We start from the raw sequence: 27,494 nt of genomic DNA, 5'->3' as shown, positions 1-27,494 counted from the left end.
ACTGCTGTGCTAAACAACATCGCTCTGGACGTTAATCTGCTCCATGTCTCCGAAGGGGCTTCCCAAACAGGATTTTCCTACTACTTTGACCAGATGACCTACTACTACTTTTACCTACTCTTGATGCTTGGCAATCGCGATGGGAATATTTCCCTTCAGGAAGGGTTACCTTTTTATTCTTCCCTTCAATCCATCAGCGCTTAAAATCTTCTTGGGTTATTCCCGATAACTGGACTATGCAGTTTTTATCAGGTCATGGTAAATTTAATGATAAATTATTACAGTCGACTTGATTTTTTCATTTCAGATTAACAACATCCTAATATATGTATTTATACATAAAATCGTGCAATTAATAAATGCTGAAACTCCAAATATATAATAACATTTTAAGTTTATCCAAATGTTTGTATACAAAAGACTGGATTTCACCCTAGGAAGTCATTAAGATTAACAAATTACAACAGAGATTTATTTATTTATTAACGGACATTGTCCATGTTTACAATTTATAGGGTTTAAATATTACAATAAAAGAATAGTTTAAAACATTTAAAAAAAAAGAAGCATTGACAAACATAAGGGACATCAAGACTAGATCTGGACTATTTATTTAGTGCTCGTTAAAATCGTTGTAAACTTAAACCAAAAAAGTCGGGTCATTGGAGAATTAAGGCCATAGTTTGTTCTATGCTGATAGATGAACAGTACTTAATTGTTTCTCAACCCACGAGTCGGAATATTGAATTTTACTTGTCCCAGTAATGATGGAACATCGATTATACCATTTAAAATGCCAAACAAATATATGGAGTCAATATTAGTTCTACGTTTTTGTAGACTAACGAGATTGAGAATATTTTAGAGAAAGGAATATGGAAGTATATACTGTGTTAAGTGGCCACGTAAACCAGTCAACAACAGGTCATAAGCCCTGTAAATGCCTAGACTTGTATTCCCTTCTCTAAATTATTCTCCATTCCTGTTGTAATTTGTTACTCTGAATATACATATGTTTAAAACATTTGAATCAATAATACTATTTTTACTCAAAAACATTCTTAAATAATAAAAGATATATTTAAATACTGTATTCCATAATAAATTAACTAGTAGGTGGTCATGGTATTGTTTATTTTTGCACTAAAATGTCTGTCTTAAAACAGGTTATACCTTGTTAGGCAGACTAGACATAATCCAGAGGAATCTATTACCCAAGTATATATCTGTACCTCAGAGGCAGACGGATGCAAATCCAGAATTTGATGAAATGACATTCCAATTTTCGTATCCAGTTTATGATCATGTCCCTTTATTTTAAAGAAATGTAAGTCTTATAATGAAAGTACCAATGTATTAAAATACTAAAAATACAAATTAATGTTCTGAATTATTATAAATCACTTATAGAAAGTAGATTCTTTAAGCTATTGTTGAACATTTGATTTTTGCATTTAAATTTGCATCCGTCTGCCTCTGAGGTACAGATATGAAGAAGATAAAGAAATTGTAATTTGTTGTTACTAAACCATGATTATTATTATTAATTGTTCTTTATTTCTCCAGTTACAAGTGTTAAAAAGATTGTATCTGACAACTAGCCCCTGTCTCCTCTAAATTATGGTATAAATGAGTAAGTCCTGCACCTCTCGATAGAAATCTGATATGTTTTATTAGCGTAACTAGTCGGGAAGATTAGGAACTAAAAACCAACAGCGTGGTTGGAACGCGCTTTGGAAATACGATTATTTTTAGATGAAAGTAGCGCGCTAGGTTGCCAAAACACAAACGATCTACGCTAAAGTGAAACTCATTGAGATTTACAAACAGTGTGCTTCTGTGTAGGCTTATTCTGTAACGCGACCACTAACTATTCAGTAATTAATATGTTGGACGGCTATCCATAAACATTACGCGAAAACACGATTACTTGAACGCAATACGCGGTAGGTATAAAATAGAAATAAGTTGGGACATCTATAAGAAATCTAGTCCTGGTCTACAACCATTTGGACAAGCTCGAAATATTTTGGATTAAATCAACTGGTCCAAGAAGCGTTAATATTTCAAATTTACTTTCAAGTGTTGCCAAGTATGTATGTAGGTGAAATAATTAAGTCAGATTCATCAAGCTTTTTAACTTCACAAATACGAACAGACTGAAGGATTAAGAAACGTGAAAGTACAAACATTGGCAGAATGATGAATGTTACAAAGCGTGTGAAGTTGCCATCTTAACCAACCAATGACAGGTCATAAGCCCAGCCTATAGTTCCATATATTTTCCTCTAAAATGGTCTCCATATCATTTGTAAGATTTTTATAAATAATTTTGAGGGTGGTGGATATGCGAATATATTAAACAAATCAAATAAATCTTAGTGATAGTCATATTTTAAATATGTTCCCTCTCCTTAAATCCACACATAAACCCCCTCTCCTCTCTACTTCCGTACCCACGCCCACTCTACCCCTACTGTGAAAATTTTTAAAATTTTATATTTTATAATTACTGTGTATTTGTTTTCTGTTTTTCTTTTTATTTCGTATAATTGTAATATTTTTAATAGTCTCTTTTTCGGAAAGTAACAAGTATAACTTCAAAAAATTATAAAAGTAGATTGTACGGGAAAAAAAAATGTATCAATTGTGTAATTATGTTAATCAATTTAAAATACATTTAAAAAACTGGTTATAGATATAACTAATATTTATTTATTTTTTTCACTTTACTCCACCAAAAAAATGATTTTCATTCCATTGTTCACTTTCTACAGGTGTAATAGTACATATTTTGAAACAATAGTTTCAAAAGATTGCACGATTTCTTATTGTTTATAAAATATTAAGTTAACATAACGATATCTGAAATTGATTTTACTTCAATCAAACGCATTATAATTCATTGTCGTAAAAGTGGATACGAATGTAACCCTGGTACTAGTTAATATAGGTACAGTGTAATATTTTTTTATAGATAACCATTTTATAACATTTATAAATGCCGCAGAAAATAGCTTTTTGCAGAGAGGTAATTTTAATTTTATCAATAAACGTTTGTCGGAAAGCACAACAATAATTATTTGTAAAGCAATATATTTATTTTATAAAAAATATTTGTATAAGTATCCAGTTCTGAGAAAGTCAAAACCAATCATATTTCTATTCATGTCATTCGATAATTTATTTTATTTTAATTGACTATTTTTACATTTATTGTTTAAAACTTTGTCAGGTTTTGCAGTTCATTTAAATCTTTACTTATGTGTGCTTAGCAAAAAGTTTTCATATAAGTCATTCAAATGTGCCTGCTGTATGTTTTCTTAGTTCTCCGACCGGCACTAACACATTAACATAGGCTCATTAAACATTTGAACGCACTGTACATAAGAACCTCGTTCCAAGCCAGGGAATCAACTAAGAAACAAAAGAAGAAAACATAATGAAAAATACTTAAGAATACAAAAATTAGATAAAATTTTTATTAAATTTACTTGTCATTGTTTTATTTTCACTAATTCATAAAACGTTTAAATTCACAGTACGCATCAACCTCTCGCACTCCCCGCGACCAATGACATGAAATAGCGAGCTCAACACTTTTTTAATTGTCCTCGATTCCGGCAGAAGTTTATAAACTGTTTTACCTACGTAATAGTGCTACCTTTGTGCAAAGCAGTGTTGACCTCTTCTCAGATCCCTATTGGCAAATTATGCTGATTGACTGTTGGGTTTTAATCCTGAAGATTGGTTTTCAGCAAAGTCCAGCACCACGTTCTCCACTGCGCTCTATTATCTGTAGTTCTCTTCAGCTCAGCATATGAGGGCGCCCTCTGTGATTTGTCACCTCAGCCATTCCCTCTATTATATCATGCAGGAAACCCTCATGGCGCATAATGATGTTTTTATTAGGTGTCTCCCTTCTTCTATTCTACTGAAAACCTTGTCATTAGCGATGTGGCTAGGTTCTCAGAAAAAAGGTCCCCAGGAAATTCGTAATATTAATCTGTATCAGCACACCTCAAAGGCCTCTAGTCTTTTTTTATCTCTTTCGGTAAGGCACCATGTCTCACATCGGTACATCAATATGCTTAAAAAATACGTCTTGGCAAGTTACTTGCGGACGGTTAAGTATTCGTCTCTATTTAAGTGTATAACCACTTCTTCTTCTTCTTCTTCTCGTGCCACTCCTATCGGATGTTGGCGGCCATCATTCGTGACTCTTCTTGATCCTGTGCCATTCCAAACCGCAGCTGAAGATTTCTGAGCAATGTTATTTTACGCCCCTTACCCCGTCTATCCTCTATCTTCCCTCCCACTATGAGCTGTGGAAGAGCGTATTTTTCTCCATGGAAATGTGGCGTAAGCATGTGGCTTTTCGTCTTTTAATAGTGGTTTGTTAACCACTGTTAAGAGCTGTTGCTCTCGGTCTTTTTCCATTATATTCAGTATACTTTCGTTAGTACGGACACTCATAAGCCCACGAGATATGTAGCATTCTCCCGTACAGCCACAATTCAAATGCCTCAAATTTATTTATGACTGAGTTACCAATACTGTTCTCAATATTTACTGTTGATAAAAACTAAGAATTCTGAATTCTTTGAAGAGCAAATCACTTGGATATCAAATTGGTTTTTTGAATATCACAAGAATCAAAGATTTCTCCGCAGTTTTAGTTTATCATTTATTTTATCAAAAAATGATTGCTTTATATTGCTTTGTTATATTAAACATTGTTATCAGGGTTGATGATGGATTTGAGAAATAAGAGAGTGTAAAAGACACACGACACGAAACTCGATTTTTTATTGAAAGTTATTTTAGATTCTAAAACAACGAAAAATATGGTAGGTATATTGTGTTTCATAAATCTATAAATAATATTTTTTTATTTATTACTTTTATTTACTGCTTACAATTGTAATCAAAACTGTTGGTTTCTTAAAAAAATTATAAAAAGACCAATCAGTTTCAGAGATTTGTAATCAATATTATTATGCTACTGTCGCAATAAATACAAATATTAAAAAAAATTGTAGAAAATTACAATAACAAATTATCACGTCGTTTCCCTATAGTGGTAAGCAAAGAGGATAGAACGTCATATCACCCTGTCTTTGTACACGGACCTCGTTTCATTACATTCATACATCTTTTTATGCACGTACGTCGATTATTCCGACTCTTGACATGTCCATCTTCAAGTATTTGAAAAATCTCTAAATTATCGACGTATTGAAAATTAAAATAATTAGTACTAAAATATTTAATTAAATGTATAAATACATGATTAATATATCCATAATTATTACTCATCGTCAAAATCGTGTAAGTTCTAGTACTACAAGTATGCCTTGAAAACCTGTTAATAAATGCTAATTTCTTTGTTGGATGTCGGTATGTAAGAACATCCGAATAAGTTATACTAATTTTTACATAAGAGTTCTACTACATACTTATCGCTGTATTAGTCATCAGAAATAAATTGAATAAAACTTTAAAAAATAAAATCACTAAAAAAATATACGGTGGTATTGGAAACTCGACGTATTCCTGGTAGGACGGAGTAGTAATGCACAAATGCCATTAATTTAAGCAGACCAATGTGTGGCCGAATGTGAATAGTTTTTGAGATATTTGGAATTTAGTGATTTATTTAAAAAATACCCGTTTTTGGGCGTTTGTGACTAAATTTAAAAAAATTGGCCGATCATATTTCATTGAAATATTTTTATTTATAAATGACCTAGTAACAAAGCTTAATAAGCAATAACATACTAAAAAATTGAATGTGACTACTATGACTAATAATTTTATTTATTTTACTGATAATTTTTACTCTCCTTCTCACTGAACCTAGGCTAAGTAAAAAATTTGATTGTGTTTTTCTAGTAAAACTATAAACTTTTATACCTTTTTGGATGGCTTTTAAAATGAGAAAATTTCGATATTAATTTGTACGTTTTACATTTTACTGTTCTTTTTAAACTACATGATTTTTTTGGCAAGTGACGTGAAAATTATTAATAAAATAAAAAACATTACTAGTCATACCAGTCACATTCTAAATGTTTTTGGGTATTTTATTGCTTAAAAACCTTTGTTACTAGGTTATCTTCAAATAAAAAAATATTTCGATTACATTGAACCGGACATTTTTTTTTATTTTGTCACAAACGCCCAAAATGGGTATTTTTCTAAAAAACGCTAAATTCTAAATATCACAAAAACTATTGACATTCGGCCATACATGGGAGTACTTAAATTTGATGTATTTGTGTACCCCGTCTCTTTACCTCTCGTCCTGCCGGGAATACGCCGAGTTACCGATACCGATACGGTATGTGCATGTAATAAAAATACTAATTAAAAAAAACTTTTTAAATGATATTTCAGATGGTTTTTAAAAATTTGTTTTTTATTTTTTTATATATTTTTTTTTGTTTTTTAACAATATACAGAAGAGGTAAAACAGAATATATAAAAAATAAAGGATAATTACATAGCAATGAAATACATATTTCTTTTAAATGATTAACCCTCAACGTTACCATTTTAAAGGTAGGAAAGAGAAAATGTGGAAGTGATGTAAAATACACCACAATACCCAAATCAATTGAGAAAAATCTTTTTTGAATTTATTTCTTGTTATTTGTGGAATCGAACCCGCGACTGCAGTAGGCCGAAAACGGCAGATTCAATAAAATATAAATGGAGTAATTTTAAACATAATAAAATATGTTTTAACCTGAGAGTTATAATACGCCACTGGCTAATAAAGTTACCCATACGGACAAAAACCATTCTATGATTATCAACAACGAAGTTAGCTATAGTTTACAGCAATACAACGGGTTGTAGGTTTTAGGTCAAGAACTGCAACCGTCCGTTACACGTTTGTTGTTAAACTAAAAATCAAAATAAAAATAATTTGGAACGCTTATATTCTACGCAATAGCGCTAAAGGGCTTCTCTAACGAATTATTACTCTGAAGTTTTAACACAATGTTTATATAATGCCAACAGAAAAAAAGGTGCCCATTAGTTTAATAAAGACGTTTTTAAATTTCTTTTTACTTTATTGTCAAAGGGTTATAGGCCATTTTTTCACCGGCAAACAATAGAATATAAAATTACCCATTATTCTCGTGACGTGTGTGCGCATGCGCCTCCGATTGGCGCCAAATTAGCCTCGGCCATGGAGAGAAATTTCGACAGCGTGTATTTTTAACGCGCGAAAAGAGAAAATGAAAAACCGACGGCTGAACTGTCAACTGTCAAGTTGTGACTCTATTAATAATGTCGGATAGTAATTAAGACCATCTCACGTGTAACTATATATACATACTAGATACTAGCATATTGGCCCGACTAATTTTATAGAAACTAAGCCGGGTAAACAAAATACTTATAGGAAAACTATTGACGTGCGCGAGCGTTGGCTTACTGATCATTTCGTATGGTGCGCTTCTTGTATAAAAACAGTCATCCGGATTGCCAATATCTGGATCGTAATCAAGAAATAAAAAATAAAGGAGGTATAACTCCTTTTTTTAGAGAAATTTATATCGATAGAAATAAAAAGGGGTAAACGAGTTTCTTCGTCGAGCAATCAACTTTGCTCGACGTGTTTAAGTAAGTTTTAAATATGATTCCAACTCGATGTATTATTTTAAAAGAAATAGAAGTTATCTTAGAGTAAGTTTTGCGTTTTCTTTCAAAACGTTGCTTTATTTAGAGGTTAACTGTTACTGTTGATATCCCCAATAAATAAAATTAAAAAAAAAAAAAAAAAAATTAACCCAACTATCCGGATAACGTCTAGCATTCATTAATCCGGGTAGTTGGAGTTTGACCGTAAGTAGGTAATACTGCTATTATAAGCAAGAAGACAGTTATTTGCAAAAGTCGTATTTTCAGATTTGACACTTTTTAGTAATTATCAACTTTGAAAAAAAAAACTGAAAATAATCATTAGTAAAAACACAGTATGCTAATTGTTTTTAAAGCATTAAACCTGTGTGTGTCATATATACACTGAGTTTTTGCTTACGGACCTCCATATATTATGTTGTTGATTAAAAGAATTTCAAAAACATTATATCGTTTTTCGTTCTCAAATACTTTTTTACAATTCTATAATGTATCAATTGTTAGAAATGTCTTGTAGAACATTACCCCATATTTAACTCATTTTGTGATTTTTATCAATAAATTAAAAATTGTCTTTTTGCTTATGACAGAACATGTATCGACCGTTTTACAAATAGGTAGTATTTCATAATTTTTTTGACTTTAAGAAAGGACAAACTTTTAATCAATATTTTAAGCTTTAACTTTGTGATTTGATACATAATAATTAATACATTTTTACGTTATTTAAAATCACTAAATGAGTTCAGTTGCTTTCTGAACATCAGATTTTCTTAGTCAGGAGTGTCAGGAAGTTAAAACACAAACATTTTAACACAAACACGAGTTTGTATTCCCACGAGTTATAAAAGTAATTCTGGGACACTGCAAAGCCAAAATGACACAATACGTATTTTAAATAAAAAATAAATATTTTATATCTTACGATTTACCCAAATATTTTTATTTTAGAGGCCATTGTATTCGAGTAAGAGACGTCAGTTGTTTAACGTGGACGGAAAAAATCTAAGAATAGTCAATCCAGGATCTGATATCCCCACTCACTTCCCCGGATCCGATTAAGAGGTCTTGTGGCCTCTTTTCGGATACTCACATTGCAAAAACATTTTTTTAGCTTTAATGAACGGTTTATTACATTGTTTTAAAAAAAAAATTGTTACAAAGATTCGCGTTTTCTTAGAATTTACATTTAACGCTTTCAATGCCTATCACCGTCAGTGTATCTCAGTGGTCAATTTGTCTGTCACCTTCAATTCTGAAGGCGATAGGGTATGTTAGTTCATTAGCTTGTCAGTAAACCCGGAGAAACAAGTCCTATCGGAAAACCCACCAATCCACCGGCCATTTTGTAACAGCTCGTACAGAGCAACCTTCTCATTTTTTTTCACCTGTTTCAATGACACCCTGAATAAAATGTTTTTCCCAACGCTGGCTGATGCAGCAAACTTCCGTCATCATCACCAAAGTACTTTCGAAACGACCCAAATTTTTACCGGACACGGAGCTATGAGAAGTTATCTATATAGGTTTAAATTAAGGAATGCTGACTATTGTCCATGCGATGATATTTCTTCACAGAGTATCTAACATCTGTTATTTCAGTGCCTATTTTTCAGTTTGCAACGCCATAATCTTGAAGCAGAATGCAGGAAAGATTGAATATCCTTAACAGATATCCACACTGTAGTTAAAAGTAGTTATCACGCGCCATTGTTCTTGAGCTTTGCAGCAATGGTGATTGGACTCATAAAGGTAATAAACCAAAATCAGTGATCGAACATCCCATTTCCAAGACAAACAAAAACGTTTTTCCGAGTACCTAAGCCTTGTACATGAAGGCTACTAAATACAGGGGTCCAAATATATAAATAAAAAAAAAATGAAAAAAAATCACACCCTGATTCAGACTCAAGATTGAAACTTATTAAGTCCAAAAGTGTATAAATTCAATCTATTTCCAGAACCACCCTATTCAAGACAAAAACCTAGCATCAACATTTTCGATCCAGGATCTGTTAAAAGTAGGCACTTACACATAAGTAAATAATATGAGCATTTTATTAAACTTATTTACTATCATATCATGTACATAAAATCATATATTTATACTCAGTTGCTTTGTCTGTCTAACTAGGTAAACAAACTACTTTGAACAACGTCCCTGGTCCATATGAATTAACTAATGATAACAGAGTTATGGTAGATTTCCGGTTTGCTTGCCGTCAATGAACCAATGAGCAGAACTGATCGAGACTCAGAGGAAGAGAACCTCTGACGTCATACGCAGAGTTATTTCAGAAATTCAAAACTTTATTACGAAATTGCAAAATACAAACATTGAAAAAAAATAAAAAGGAGGGTTAGTGCCGGTAACAGAGTTAATGGTGCCTTAAAGTCTGTCGTAGCAAATAAGTGTCTATCGCAAGAGGCTAAATTAGCAGTTCATAATGGAGTTCTGGTACCAACCCTAATGTATGGAAGCGAGGCATGGAGTTGGAAAAAAAGGGACGAAAGTAGACTGAATGCTGTTGAAATGCGATCCCTCAGGCGAATGTGCGGAAAAACAATGTATGATAGGTGCCCTAATGTCGAAATTAGAGCAGAATGCAAGGCTGAGTTAAGCATTATCGACAAAATTAAAAAAGGTCTTTTGCGATGGTTCGGTCATGTGGAGCGAATGAATGATGAAAGAACGGCTAAAAAGATTTATGATGCGAATATGTCTGGTTGTAGAAGTCGAGGAAGGCCGAGAAAGACATGGCATGATCAAGTACAACAAATTCTTGAAAGTGGTCATGTGAAAAGTCGGAATAATCGACGTGCGTGCATGAAAAGATGTATGAATGTGAAGGAAGCAAAGGAAGTGTGCCAGAACAGAGTGGTGTGGCGTTCTATCCTCTCTGCCTACCCCTCCGGGGAAATGGTGTGATGGTTAGTTAGTTAGTTAGAAAAAAAATATGGCTTAGTTTAATAGTCAATTAACAAATTTAAAAAATGAATTAAACCACGAATTATTATTATAAAATCATGCAACATTTTTGATCAAATCTTATGAATCCATAGTTGCAAAAATCGTTCATTGATTTCAAATGATACGCCATTATATTGTTTAACATGGTCTGAATAAAAATATGGCGAATTCTCGGCCGTGACAAGTTTTTCAGAATTGTGAAACGGATTGTTTAATACAGAAATTATTGGCATCAAAGTTGACATAAAATTGTCGGAATAATTTTGCAATGCCGGCGGCTGGACAAAGCCCACTGACCGTGAATAAAAATTGGATCATAGAAAATGTGACGCCCGTTCGTAATCGTTACCTTACTTTGAAAAGGTTATGTTTTAAAATAATAATTAAACTGTAAAATTTCTTTTTTTTTTATAGGTTTCTTCTGTCGGTCAAGAGATAGAACTTGTTAATTTAAAAAAAAAGTAATGTTTTTATAGCACCTTTAGGACGAAAACGACTTAACTAATGAGTTAGAATTATGAAACGATTTCGATGAACATTGTCCATCTTCCTGCATTAAAAAAAATGCAACATTCGGATGAGAATAGGACAAATCCGTTACATCGGTCTCTTATTACTTAGGGAATTTAGGTTCCGTGTCAGTACGGAAGCGACGCAATTAGTGTTGTGTTTACATTGCTGTGTGAAGAAACAAACATGTAGTGACCGAAAGCCGGTTGAGTCGATTTTATTTCGATACAAATGGCAACTTTACTTTATTTTTTAAATATGAAAATGACCAATTAAGCTTTGTGGTTGTTTCTTTCCGACTTACCGATAATCTTAGTGATTTATTTACGTTTATGTCATTTCATGAATAAATAAAAACATGTTTTTGGTGACCTGATCTGACCTTATAAAAATTATGTTATTATCTTATTTATCAAAGTGCTTTGTTTGTTTTTTTTTCAATCTAATAATGACATTAAATAAATGTCTTGTTTATTCTTAAAATAATTGATTTTTTTCATTTTTGGTATAATTTTTAACTATCAACTTGGTGCTTACTTCGAAAAATACGAAACAATCGACGAAAGAATACGAAGGTGTCACAATTTACATTCTTATTTGGCAATTTCCCAAAAAGTTATTTTTTTGAGTTGAGTCGTTGTCGTCCTAAAGGTGCGTTATGTCATAAGAAATAAGAAGATAAATCCGCTTCGTTGTGGAATTGAAATATTGACTTAAAATGTTTTTTAAACAGCAATATTTTACTGGACTGGCATCTGAAACGCAAGACTAATCACCTTGCCTTCATGTAACAGATGGTCGTACTGTGCTGCATTTGGTACACCAATGCAGTGTTTTATGCATCATTGGAAACAAACAGTCAAAATAAACACATTTGTAAGACGTGAAACGACAATATATTATCATCATCATAATCAGCCCATGTTGATCCACTGCAGGATATGGCCTACTCCTGTCTCCTCCACTTTAGTAACAAACAATTTTTTTAGTGAAATATGATCGATGCGTCATTTAATTTTTTATTTTTGATTTGCGCCCCAACACACCAGGAGACCAAATTACAGTGATGAATTACAACACAGAATACTTAGGATTGAAAAAATCACATAATTTTATTAATTTGTTCTCACCGGGAATCGAACCCGGAACCTTCTGTGCGCGAGTCAAGTGTCTTGGCCATTGCATCGTGGAGGCCACCTATAATAATAAAGTTAAATGTGTTCAATAAATAAATAAATAATTTAGTCCCAAATTAAAAACAACTACAGCATAACATCATTATACTTACAGAGGAATATTTTTCTTTAATGAAATGAACAAAGATAATAAAAAGTACAGTCAGGAATACAATATATTTAAGAAAGAAGTGAAAAGTTACATTTGTAATTCTTCTTTATGTTACACTGATTATATATTAATAATTAAAATAAAATAAACTATTGTAAGACGTCACTCCTCATTATTTACACGAGAATTGTTGATTTCTTTTACGTAATGGGAAATGTTAGTGTAAATATATGTATTTGATTAATGTAAAAAAATGTATTAAGTTGTAATATTGTATTTTTATTTGTTAACTAAGTAAAAAAAAATTGTTTAAGTTATTATATCATTAAAACGCATATTGTATACATTTTCTTAACATAAACAATCTTTTGTCGAAAATATTAATAGCCGTGTTTTCAATATTATTGTATAATTTACACATTCATGATATCGGATTGAAAAATGATACATTATTACTGAATAAATCTTTGTGAAAAGTTTTAGGGTTCCAAAAGTTTTGTTTTCCCTGACAGAGAGATAGTGCGATGCTCTGTTCAATTTATATTGTTGAATATTCGATATACATACATAATTCAAATGAAAGGTACTCTCGATTTTAGTTAAAATTGTTGGTTAGAACCTTTTCAGAATAAAGTGCGGTGGGTCAAGGGTGAAACCAATCGCTTATACAATACCAGATTCTAGTTTTTATCCCTTTTATACTTTCATTTATCTTGGGTGTTATATTTCATAGTGGAGTTAGCGCAACTGAACAACTCTATTCATTATTAATTTATTTTGAGAAAACGTCATTACGAAAAATTCAATGTTAAAATAACTTATAATATAAAAAATCGAACACTGATTTGAGTCTACTGAACACTTTATTGTATTTTTACAAATATAAAAAAAACTATTTCGTGACAATTATTTCGCCTTTTTAGAGCATTTTCAAACAAATGTGAAGATTAGATGGATTGAATGTTTAACATAATAGATGTGAAGATTAAATGGATTAAATAATATAATATAGGGACATTAAACGAATGCGAAGGTTAGATGGATTGAATGTTATAACATAATAGATGTGAAGATTATATGGATTGAATTGAACTCAATTGTACAATCTTTGTTACAATATGGTATTGTAGGATGGGGTGCATATGCCAATATATTAAACCCTCTTAAAATAGTACAAAGATTAATTATTTAATTTTAAAGAAACTCTTAACATTTAATACGGAAAGTCTATATAAAATACTTAAAGTTCATACAGTAGAGACTCTTTATAAAATAAATTCTATTATACAAATATATAAAAAAGAAAAGAATTTGAGATGAATAAGTCACTCAGACATAATATTAAAATTCCTAAGTTCCATACAAGTCATGGTCAAAATAGCTTTGTCTTCAAAGGTGTTGAAAATTGTAATAATCTTCCCAATGAACCAACAACTATTAAAAATAATATTTCAATAAATAAATTTAAAGTTAATCTAAATAATATTTTTGAATTCGTGTAAAAACAGCATTAAATTTTAATGAGTATGAATGTATTATTGTTTTATGTTTTTTCTTTATATGTCCTATGTTTTTTTTTCATGTACTCGTATTTAAAATTATATAAACTCTTATAAATAAACAACTAAAACAGTGTAAGTCACTCTCCAAGCACAAGAGTTAGCCTGTTTTTTTGGAGAGTTACAGTGATAACATTTACATGATGTGTCAAAGTAGATATGTTTAGAATTTTACAAAAACATGTACTTTTTATAAAATTTATGAATAAAAAAAAATATATAATATAATATAAGGACATTAAACGAATGTGAAGATAAGATGGATTGAATGTTATAACATAATAGATGTGAAGATTATATGGATTGAATGTCCTTATATAATATAATTTCTTCAGTTATTTTCATTTCATTTGAAGATCTTTCATGATAGTTAAAACATTTAAGTTTGTGAGTGAAAATTATTGATGGAAGTTCATTGTAATTTATAATATAATATAAGGACATTAAATCCATCTAATCTTCACATTCGTTTGAAAATACCCTGAGGCGAAACACAATTGTCACGAAATTTTTGTTTTTATAATATTTTTTTTAATTTAACTTTTGTACATAATGTTATTTGTACATTGGCGGGCTTATTGCCAATATAAAAATATTTTAATTTTTGTAATTCAAGTTACAAAACATATTCAATAGAAAATAAAGATAAAAAAGCTAAAGATATACATAAAAATTGAAATAAACATATTTGTTTATAAATAAACTTAAATCAATACTATTACTCAATGAGAAAAAGGAAAAAAGAAGAAAGAGGAAAGGAGGAGAGATTAAGGAAGAGAAAGGACATGTTTCTTCAGACGTGATTTGTATTATATTTGTAAAAATAAAACAAAATGTTTAGTAGACTCAAATCAGTGTTTGATTTCTTATATAATAAGTTTAAATACGGAGTTCTACAAATTTACACTAAATCAATCAATAAGTTAAAGTAACTCCCGAGAGGGTTGAATCCAGCTCTTGTCTACAAAAATTCAAAAACAAGCTCAAATATTGTTGAGAAATAAGTTGTGTAGGAGGATTAACAAAATAAAAAAAACCAAATTATTATTGGTTTGTTCCTCAGAGTAATAACGCGTAACCTAGAGAGAAGCCTTATCACTATGTTTTATGAACCGTCTGTTAAAAATATGTGATAGCTGAAAAATGTTGGAAATATGAATAGTACTTTACCCGCCCACCTTATTTTCCTCACAAACGATACACGACGACGCTGGCCGGAACTTTTGCCAAAAACTGTAATATGTAATACCTACGTTATTATAAAATATCTGCTGGTAATTTTAGAAGGTCGTGAAGACGCTAGGTATTATTTTAGATTTGTTTGCGGTTTCGAGTACCGGCCTCCAGCTAAAAATACTTGTGATAATTATGCAGATTTGCATGGAATTGTATGAACGAAATGCTCCGTAATAAATGTTAGTTACTTATGATATATCGTTGTTATTTTGTGTTAGTGGCGAATGGCGAGTGGCCGTTTTTAGGAGAGTTATATTATCCATATAAACAAATTCTCCTGCCATAGATTATTATATATAGGTACATGTTCAATGGCAACTAATATGCCTAGACTGTCGTGTGAACATGAACATATTTGGCGGCCTCCATGGTGTAGTGGTCAAGACGCTTGACTCACGTACGGAAGGTTCCGGGTTCGGTTCCCGGTGAGAACACAAAAATTAAAAATGTGATTTTTCTCAAGCCTGGTTGTTCTGTAATGTAATTCACCGCTGTAATTAGGCCTCTTGGCCTGTCGTGGTGCAAAAAAAAAAAAGAGAATATTTTATATTTTTGCATAAGGTAGCGCGAAACGTAATTGTAAAGATAAAAATGCTTCTTCTGTAAAATTGCGTTTTCGCCGTTTCTAGTGTATATATATATATATATATATATATATATATATATATATTTATTTATTTATTAATTTACACGCCCTTCGGGCTTTTACACATATTGGAAATTACATTCAAGTGCAGCAGTGAAACATAAGTAGGTAAATTTAGTTAAAATTAAAGATAACATAAGAAAAACTAAAAGATACAATAATAAGTAAAAATAAGGAAATGTACCAACATAGGTATATGGGTACATAGAAAAATAATTAATAAATTTACATTTGAAAACATACACACGTACATACACATGCATATGCACCCATACACACACACATATACATACATGCATGTACATATATATAGATATATACATACACATACATGCACATACCTATACATACACATAAGTTTATACATTATTATAGAGATACATGAGAAAAAAAATAGTTAATAAATAACAATATTAAGAAATTTTATACGAATTCATTTATAACCTTTTGAATACTTAACCTATATTTATATAAAGACAGACGAAATATATCAACTTTACCATACTCGTTACCTTGCCGGTGTAGTCTAGGTATTGGTGAATTGTAATAATAATTATGACTGCCAGGAGATTAAAAAAATAATGTTAGCTGCCGAGTATTTCGAACTGGTACTTTTAAGCTGATAACACTTGTTAATTCCGGGACGTCCAATACGCCATTTGCTATTTTATATAAATTTAATAAATCATTTATAATTCTTCTTTTATAAGAGTTGACATATTTAGTGTACATAATAATTGGCGGCCTCCGTGGTGTAGTGGTCAAGACTCTTGATTCACGCACGGAAGGTTCCGGGTTCGATTCCCGGTGAGAACACAAAAATTAAAAATGTAATTTTTCTCAAGCCTGGGTGTTTTCTGATATAATTCACCACTGTAATTGGGCCTCCTAGCCTGTTGTGGTGCAAAAAAAAAAAATATAAATAAGGATAAAAAATTGTAACTTATGCTAAAATCTATAAAATGGCAGCACTGTCTGTCATTAGTATTTGTTGACTATGAAAAATTATGAGTCAAATTGAAATCGCATAGAATGTTCCGTTCCGGTTAGAACTTCCGAATAAAAAGTACATAGAAACACTCTTCTGCTAAAATGCAATGTTCCGTAATAAATTTGAGCTGATCCACAGATTACTTTCCGAAATTTGCGAACACAAACTTACGAAACCTAATTTTTTATATATATATTTAAATAGATTCAAAAGTATCCCGGTGATACTAATATGTCGATTGATTTCATTCCTCCGTTGCGTTGCACGGTCTCGAGTGAGTTCTCGATCGTCCCCTTAGCGTTGCGCAATGCATGTTGTAACGTATCCATTCCTCGGAGGATGTCCTTCATTAGCTGGTCCTCCAGATATCGGATAACCGGACAAGGGGACAGGAAGGCGACACTTGGTCTACAATTACACCGCCCGCCCTCCTTCCCCCTTCAAATGATGCTGGCAATTTACGCCAGTAGCGGTTTTCGCAATCCATTGTCGCCGGCGATGCGCATATGAATTATTTTTTGGACCTAACATGACGTATTCATTCCCCACTTAGCCATTCATCATTGACCAACGGTTCTTCGGGCAGCGATTATTTGTGAAGGTAATCAGTTTCACATTTCAGGCTCCGTGCGCCATCCCAGTCGAAGAGCCATGAAATATTATAGAAAAAAACTTAGTATAATATTATTAATATTTAATGTACCAAATCTTTGGTCCAATATTTCAATAAAAGTTAGCAAATATTTGTATGAAATCACTTACGGTATTACACTTTTAAGACGGTACTAATATTTTATTGTCACCTAACTCTTAAATACTGATTTTATACATCTCAGATTATATATTTTTTCCGGGTAATGTTTTTTTGTCGTTTCATTAAAGCGTATATTATTTAACTTATTTATTATTGTTTTTAAGATCCAAAAAGAGGGTTGTAAAAAAAAAAAGCAATTTCCGACATTTCTATGTCTAAATGAAAAAAATAAATCCCAATCCACCATAATGTTGCAGAGTCGATGTCGTGTGGATTTGAATAATCTTTGTCAAATTGGCTTTAGTGTCTGATCTTTGAAGTGTCCTTACAGGTTTGGTAATACATATTTTGAATATTTCGACTTTCGCTCTCGAAATTTCTCTTTTGGCCCCAAGGTGTTTAAAGTTCTGGATGAACATATTTATTTATTTTTATTTGAAAATTTATTTATTAACCCTTAAGGATTATTACATTCATTTTACAAAAATAATATACACATTTTTCAATTATTCTTTGTTGTTCAAAATAATATTTTTTACATCTTTTGAAAAGTCTGTCCGAGTCTTTTGTTTAGTTTTGTCTGGTAGTTTATTGTATAATTTCAGTCCCTGGTTTATTAGTCTTGATTGTCCTTGTCTTGTTTTAGAAAGTTGTGTATGATATTTTTCTGATATTCTCGTATTATTAATTATATAATATTATTTAGTTCTCCAAAATGAAAGCTATTTTCAGTAGAAGTGTACAAGTTTGGATTTCGTATAAGGGAAGCGACTGTTGCAGGAGACTGCTGCGAGACTTGTCATAGATTTATATATATTACTATTAAGCATGTTGTGCAGATGTTTATTAAATTTGTAATAACTTTTATCTGTAGTGTACTTTAATAGTATGCATGCTTCCACTTTCTATTATGTTGTATCCAACTCAACACAGGGCTCTTGGCCTTATTGAGTTAGGGATAGGTTATTATATTTTTTGTAATATGTATCTTTACACGAATTAAAAACAAAGTTTCTTTTTTTTAAAGTAGCATTACAAAGTAATTAGTTCGCTTGGGGACTATTCATTTACGATGTTAAGTATAATTAAAGAATATAAATAACATAGCTTCCAAATATTAATTGTTAAACTGTCAGTATTCATGTTTTCGAAATTCGACAGTAATTTATTTGTTTTTATTTCCTTTTTCATTTTCCGTCAGTAATTTATTATCTTTTTTATGACACTTGACTTATTCTCCAAAATATGCAAAACGACACATGAATTCACGATCAATGACATAATTATGTTGGAGTTGAGTAATTTTAGTTCACCCTTTGTTCACAATGCAGATAGTATAATATATAAAAAACGGTTTAAAAAAACTTTGTGAAATCTGAAATAATTTAGCTCTTCTGATTTATTTATTTAAGAATATACTATACAATATTATATATAATATTCCCAAGGATTATTACGATGGGAAGTAAGAAGAGAGTTATCTTCAATTGTCTTTAATGTTAAATTGAATTTCCTGCATTGAAAGATAAATATTAATATGAGTATTTCATCTTTATATCTATTAAGCATAACGTCATTTGAAACTCTTTTCTTATGCTTATTGTTATTTATTAGAGAAGTACCTACTTGTTTTACCATAAAATCTTTAATTAAAATTCTATTTCAGTCACGTGAAAGCCCCCTGGGCGTGTATAGACCATCAATAAATAAATAAAGACATGTTTTTTCACATGTGACCGTCGAAAATACTTCAAATTTTCAAACACATTATACACAATTAGATTTTAGTTTATAGACAACTTAAGATTTGGACAGGATATTGTTATTTTTCAAGTCTCTGAGGGAGCTTTTCGTTACAATATTCTCTTACTTTTTTAACATATCATTCTTAAGATATTATGTTTACCTACGAGTTATTTTTATAAATACCTAATTTTACCGACTTTTTATTATTTCTATTCGTATGAATTAAGATCTCTGTTTTGTAATGTACAAATAAATGAATAAATAAAATTGAACAATGTTTGAGTATGTCCAAATGCTTGCAGACTGGCTGGATTTCCTCCCTAGGGAGTTATTCAAAACAAAACAAACAAAACAAAACCATCACGCCGTTTCCCCGTAAGGGTAGGCAGAGAGGATAGAACGCCACAACACTATCTTTGCATACAGATCTCGCTTCCTCTACATTCATACATCTTCTCATGCACGCGCGCCGATTATTCCGACTTTTGACATGTCTATCTTCAAGTATTCTTTGGATTTGGTCATGCCATGTCTTTCTCGGTCTTCCTCTATTTCTGCATCCATCAACATTCACATTGTAAATATTCTTAGCCGTTTTTTCGCTGTCCATTCGTTCTACATGTCCAAACCAGCGCGGAGCTCCTTTCTTGATTTTGTCGATAATGCTTGTCTCAGCCTTACACAATGTATGGATCTCAACATTTGTGTATCTATCGTACATAGTTTTACCACGCATTCGCCCGAGAGATCGCATTTCGACAGCAGTCTGCCTACTTTCATCCCTGTTTTTCCAAGTCCGTACTTCGCTCCCATACATATAGTTATTCATGTTTGAATTTATTTCAACAGAGAGGGAAAACACCTTTGAGAAGGGAATACGGAAGTCTAGGCATTTACAGGGTTAATGACCTATCATTGGCTGGTTTATGTAGCCACTTTACACACTGCGTAACATTCACCACTCTGCCCATTTAGCTCTTATACTTCACAAAAGTCAACAGATGGAAGAGTTGAGGAAATGTGGATGTTCGAACATGGTCAGAATGGTGAATGTTACACAGTGTGTAAAGTGTTGAACTCTCTGTTGAAATAAATTTTAATACAATTGAAATTGAAAAATATTAAGATAACCCTGTTTCCGATTGTATACGGAGCCCTGTTCTAACAGACGGGTAATTTGAAAATTGGATTTCTCAATAAAGTTAGCAACTGTTTTATTGATGTATGGCAAGGATATAATATCAAACTTCTGAATATATTGAATCTTATAATATTATCTTGTCGCAGTCGGATTGAATGAATAACATGTAATAAATAAAAAAGTAACGAAGTAATTTTTGACCACATTTGACTATTGCACTGCAAACCTTGAATTGCCAGAAATTACATAACCCAAGTAGGCGTAGTTGTTTCGGTCAAGAGCATAAAACCCATCCCATTATTTTTTAATGGTACATTAGTTCATTCTGCTAGCGAAATTTGTTGACGCTGTATAGGACAACATTAAAAATACCCAGGTTAAAACAAAAAAGAACTATAAAATTAGTTTGTATTTTTATCGGTTTTGTGTTATTTAAAAAAAACATTTTCTTGTCCAGACGTGAGAAACATACTTTTATGTGTGGAATAAAACCATAACCCTAGACGAGTTTTCGACTTAGGGCCGGTTGCATCAAAGTTGGTATAAATTTAGTTTAAAGTTAAATATTTAAACTTAGTTAAGGCTCAAAATCTGGTAACTGAAAAATTCCGCTGCATCAACAGTTTTTTAGTTAAGTTAAAGTTAAGAATGTTGCCACTGTAAAGGTTTAAGTTTCACCCTAAAAATTGTTGGGATTTTTGCGCAAGCACGTACTTTTTTATTTACATGTAGCAATACACATGCCCCGCGACGCGTCTTTGGGCACAAACGTTTAAATTTCGTTTCAATTTTCAGTGTGTGCTAAAGGGCGAAGCAACACTGCGCATTCGGAGAAGAAAAGAACAAAAGGGACATCGTCTTTTTTGTTCTAGATAAAAAATTAAAAAAGCAAAAGCTGAAACAAAATGAAGAACTTTTTACTCTAGAAATAGAGCAAAAAAATGACATTTTTCGGGCAACTATGTCAGCCTTAAATGCCCAGAAAGAGTTAGCTGAGCTCAATCTAGCTCTATTTAAAAATAAATAAACAGCATTTCAATACGGTCATGATTTAAATTTATTTTACACCACTCCGCTGATGATCAAGTCCTGTGTTTTGAAAAATAATTAACAATTAAAAATTCAAATAATTATTATTTCTTCACTTTTTTGACATTCGAAATCTTGCGATAAAGTCGGACTCTTCCCACAAAAAATGGTCCGTTCGTGGTTTGAACAATTTTTTTTTTCGGTTTAGAATATACTCGATGATAAATTCGTCATCGGAAGATGAAAAATCAGATAAAATTGACATTTTGTGCAACTTTTCACAGATCGATCAATAGATTTCAACACTCACGACGCTTTTTTGACAGATGGCAGATCGCATTTAACTTTAAACTTAACTTTAAACGGTCCCCTGGCGGCCGGTCAAATAAAAGTAACTTTTTTGTTAATATTTAATAAACTTTTTTTGATGCAACGCATTTTGACATAAAAGTAACTTTTATTTGACTTTAGCCCTGACTTTAACTTAACTTTTGTCGATGCAACCGGCCCTTAATGGATCTTAGGTGAAGATTCTAAAAAAAAATCGCTTGGAGATAAGTCCTCGTAGATAAATCAAATAATTTTATTTTTTTTAATTCAATTCATTTTATAAATAGTATGTTAATTACAAACTCAAATTTTATTCGTACATATTGTTTAAAAAAAATACGTTAGAAAGACTCCAGTCAAAGTAGTAGCTTGCCCACCATATACCGCACACCGCATCTGAGGACATAAGTCTCCTTGGCGGTTATTATTATTATGGATAACTTATATAGCGCCATTTACGTAATATAATACCTCAAGGACGCTTTACATAGTGATTCTATTGTTAAATAAATTTAATTAAAGCTTTTAAATTTTTAATTTAATTAAAACAATTTACTTTGTTGTCACATGCTACGGATTTATTCAAATGATTTAGAGAACAAGTGGGTTTTAAGTCTTTTCCGAAAAATCACTTCATTTTTACAGCCTCGCACCTCTGCTGGGAGAGCATTCCATGCCATAGGGCCTGCGACCGCAAATGCGCGTTCACTAACTTTAGTGCGCTGTTTGCGTAGAGGTATAATAACTTTTCCTCTCGCCGTAGACGAAGCTGATGTAAGCGTGAGGCGCCTTCCAATAGGCATAACAATCGGCGAGTTGATCCTGTATATTGGAATATAAAACAAGCAATGCTGACATTGTCTTAGGTAATTATCAGGACCACACAAACCGATGCTCATCATAATCGCAGGATTATCAACCACACCTCGCAACAATCGATAAAAATGAATCGTTAAATACACAAACCTTCCAGTCTTTAAACTGTTGTAGCCAAGCACACCCCCGGAGAAACGCGGGCGGGTAGAGCCAAGGATAATACCCGCACTCTTATTAATGTAAGGATATCTCTGAAACTACTCATTCTCCTGAAATTATTTTACAGTATTTACAGAAATTACTGGTTTGTTCTAAAATATAGATAGCCCCCCTGTGATGTTACATGAGTCTTCATAGAACACAAAGACTGGATAATCTATCTTATTTTTGCCCTGTTTTCAGCTTGGATATAGTATACGTATACATTTACGAACATTTGTTTTTTTTTAAATGCCTGTATTTCTAATCACTCGACCTTTGCAATGAAACACGATGTTACAGTAACGTTTCCAGAGGCATCTTTTGGTATCATAAATCTAAAAACTAATCAAAAACATTCGTAACTCTTATTTTCTTGATTTGGAAACACGATGATGCATATGAATTATTAATTCGTCAATAGAAATTTGAAATGCTGTAAAAGACAAATCACATCATTTTTTTATAATCCCAGGGATGCAGCAAATACCTGTGACCTGCAACCCCTCCATTCACGGTTCTTGTAAGAAGCCAGTAAATGATGGGCGATCCAAAATCTGTTATAGGATAAACACTGCGATGAAAAAAATATTTTTGAATCATTATATCTGTACCTTAGAGGCAGACGGATGCAAATCCAGAATTTGATGAAATGACATTTTGATTTTCGTATCCAGTTTATGATCATGTCCATTGAGTTTGAAAAAATTTAAGTCTTATAATAAAAGAACCAATGTATTAAGATACTGAAAATACAAATAAATGCTATAAATAATTAGAAATAACTTAGAGAAAGTAGATTCTTTTGGCATGTTTTAAGCATTTTACGTTTGGATTTGCATCCGTCTGCCTCTGGGGTACAGATATTCTGTTTTCTTCTTCTTCTTCATCAGCCTTATTCTCTCCACTGCTGGATAAAAGCCTTTTCCAAACGTCTCTATTCCTTCCCATCACCCGCTTTCATCATCCATGTTTTACCGGCAATAGAGGCAATGTCATCTACCCATCTTTTCTGTGGCCTTCCAACACTTCTTTTGTTTGCCCATGGTCTCCACTTTATTATTCTGGGTGTCCACCTGCCATAATTTTGTCTACCTTACTAAAAATCTAACTCGGCATGTTATATTTCTACATAAAAGACAAACGCGCTAACTGCTTCACCCGGACAAAAATAAAGTATGACAAATGCAACATATCTCGATCATACATCATCATCATTCCTTTTCCGCACATAATGGTGCATAGGGCACTGCATTGGTACACCAAACACAGCTAATTTTGATATTTTTTTGTTACAAAAAATGACTGTATTCATTTAAAAAATTACTACTTGAGGAGGTACGTGGAAGGTGAAATTTAGTTTAACGTTCTTCTTTTTCCTCGGATATTTCTTTCTTACAAAATGTAAATATTTGATTTGAATTTTTATTATGAATTGTTTTAATTTCTTTGTATCATATATTTGCTTCCTATCTTATATCAGTTTTATGAACATATTATTACTTGTTAATATATTTTTACTTGTTACTATATTATTATTATTATTACCATACCTTTATGTAAATATTATTCTGTCCCAAAATGAGTTTGTTGTAACTCCTGGGAGTACAAAAAAAATGTATAATTTAATGAATAAAAAAAAAAACATGAAGGTAAGATGATCAGTCTTACGCTTCAGGTACCAGTCCAGGAACTATTAAATATCCTAGCTAAAAACACCCCCTTCAATAAAAAATTTATGTCCATGTCGGGAATCGAACCCGAGACCGCATGGTAGGCGAACGCGCTGACCATTACGCCACGAGGCCTACATCTTCTTTTTTAATACGAGTAATGAGACTTTGTCATATAAATACACTTTAAACTTTTTGAGTTCTTTTGTTCACCAAATATAATAATAATTTCATAATAGATTATTATTTCATCGACGACCTATATTATATGCTTCGTAATTTTCAACAAGAATGACAGCTCTTTTATTCTAGTTTTGATTGCGATATTAAGTTTTGCAAGCTCGTCATAAAAACAGAAAATAATTATATAACTGCAATTTACGCTTCGGATGCAAAATGGGACATTATATTCTTACGTCGCAAGTAATATTTATTCTACCGATAACACAGCAATGTCTTCTCAAGCGTACACGCCAATTATAGTCGATATCAGGTAAGATATGTGATTAAATGTATTTATCATATCACATCTAAAATAGCTAATAAATGTTAAAGTGGGTGTATGTGACAGAGTTGACAATGATGCCGACTTGTATTCTACGTTTATTAAGACGTAATAATAAGCGATCGAAACGTTATTATGGAACTCGTAATATTGTATACGGATAGTTGGCTAAGTATGAAATGTCAGTTTTATTCATTTTGAAGAAGAGCGATTTCAAAGTTTGATGGGCCCTAAAAAATCTGAATTTTAGTTTACATGCCTGATTCTAATGAATAAAAAAAAACGTGACTTTTATGAGAAATGTTTAAAAGATATGGAACACGATCTTTATGATGCTCAGAAGAAGGTTTGGAAAATGTTAAAAAATCAGCGAAAACCAGTCAATGAAAATCAACAACAACTTTTGTACGCAGTAACTTGGAGTTTGCAAACCGTTGTGTGGAGCCCACAATATATAACAAACATAAAAAGGATTGAAAATGTTCAACGAAAGTTTTTAAAATACCTAGATTATAAAAACAATAAAACGCTTTACACTTAAAGCCAATCAGCCAAACAAAATGGATTTTGTAGCCTTGAAAATAGACGCACTATATCTGAATTATACAATTTATATAAATTATTAAATAATAAAATACTTTTTAACATAGTTTCTAAAATTAATCTTTATGTCCCCTTTCGCGTGACAAGAAATATGTATTTATTCCATCTGGCAGGCTGTAGCTCTAACTATGCACAAAACTTTTTCCTCTATCGTTTTTGCTAAAACTATAATGTTTTTTTTTCTTTTCATTTGTTGATATATTTAACATGCCCCTTAATTTATTTCAAATTCTTTCTGGCTGCGATACGTTCCCAATTGCTATTTAATGATGCTCAGGCTTACACACATCTGAACACTTACTCCACACAAATACACACAAAAACACCTCTACACTTACTCTCATACAAATACATACAAACACATCCTTTTGTTGTACCACAATCTAATATGTATGATTTTTAAATTTATTTCAACAGAGAGGGAAAAAGTTTTTGAAAAGGGAACATGGAAGTCTAGGCATTTACAGAGCTTATGACCTGTCATTGGCTGGTTTAAGTGGCCACTTTACACACTGTGTAACATTCACCATTCTGCCCATGTTTGAACATCCACATTTCCTCAACTCTTCCATCTGTTGACTTTTGTGAAGTAAAAGAGCTGAAACCTTTATCACGTGGGTGAGATTCATCCGGCTGAACCAAATCACCTACTAGGCAACGCCTGGAAACAATTTCCATTTTTTATACTTCTTCTTTTACCAGGTAGTAATTCAACAATGTTTGATTATGTCCAAATGCTTGCAGACTGGCTGGATTTCCTGGCTGGAAATGTGGATGTTCAAACATGGGCAGAATGGTGAATGTTACACAGTGTGTAAAGTGGCCACTTAAACCAGCCAATGACAGGTCATAAGCCCTGTAAATGCCTAGACTTCCATATTCCCTTCTCAAAAACTTTTTCCCTCTCTGTTGAAATAAATTCAAATACGAACAACCCCCTAGGGAGGAAATCCAGCCAGTCTGCAAGCATTTGGACATAATCAAACATTGTTGTATAATTTTTATTTGGAAACTTCGCTGGTCTGTCTTTAAACCGTATCTTTTTTATGTAATTATATCATTGTTGACTGTTTGTTTCTGTAAAATAAATAAATAAATATCAAAATGGGTTATAATAGATTTGTATGCTACTGTAAACGCACCTGAAATTCTAACAATCGATGTCAGATGGAAGTTTCAAAGCACATGAAGAAACTGAAAAATCGAAAGTCTCCTGGCATTGATAATATCCACAATAAATTCATTAAATACGGAGGTGCGAGCATAATAAAGGAAATATATCAATTGTTTAGTAAAATTCTGTCAGCATGCACTATTCCCAAAGATAGGAAGACAAACGTAACAGTACTTATCTTTAAAAAGGGCCAAAAGAACAATCTTGTAAACTATAGAGATATCTTGCTACCATAGAATTAGGAATAGTCCAGAAAGAGCGTAGAATCATATTTGATTACATCGAACTGTGTCCAAAAATTCACCCACTATGCCCCACTTTCGCCGCGCGCATTCGATATCGCCGCGTAATGCTGCACGATGGGAAAAAATATAATCATAACACAAATGTAAGGTAAAAAAAGCAACTTGTCATTTTTCTAAAATTTTATTGTGCTCGCGGAAATATTGATTGACACAACAGATTAAGTAAAGGGTCATTTAAAAAAAGTAATTGAATTAATGAACTTTAAACTTAAAATATACATTTTTAAATTTTAATATCATGTTAAATAATATTTGATGTTTCAAAGATAATGTCGGTCAAATGTCCACCAGAGTTGTTTAATCCGAGGTCCAATTTTTATTAGTTCTCTCATTAGATGAGCAAAATAGGGTTAGCAAATTTACT

General features: G+C 31.9%; 1 protein-coding gene and 1 long non-coding RNA gene across 2 annotated transcripts in view; one reads left to right on the top strand and one right to left on the bottom strand.

The window, feature by feature from the left end:
* Positions 1-27,494, top strand: part of LOC148283083 (extracellular serine/threonine protein CG31145-like) — a 158,517-nt gene that overhangs the window by 14,733 nt on the left and 116,290 nt on the right. The gene's annotated exons all lie outside the window — the stretch shown is intronic.
* LOC148283084 (uncharacterized) lies at positions 7,116-9,546 on the bottom strand. The gene is made up of 2 exons (XR_015821935.1): positions 7,806-9,546; positions 7,116-7,748 (listed from the first exon to the last, which is right to left on the bottom strand). It is a non-coding gene; the product is annotated as an uncharacterized LOC148283084 (long non-coding RNA).

This window comes from Micrasema longulum, unplaced genomic scaffold (genome assembly GCF_059751315.1).
Source record: "Micrasema longulum isolate JH-2025_06_02 unplaced genomic scaffold, ASM5975131v1 h1tg000261l, whole genome shotgun sequence".
Taxonomy (NCBI): domain Eukaryota; kingdom Metazoa; phylum Arthropoda; class Insecta; order Trichoptera; family Brachycentridae; genus Micrasema; species Micrasema longulum.
The sequence above is the reverse complement of the archived record's forward strand: the minus strand, read 5'-3'. Positions and strand labels throughout refer to the sequence as shown.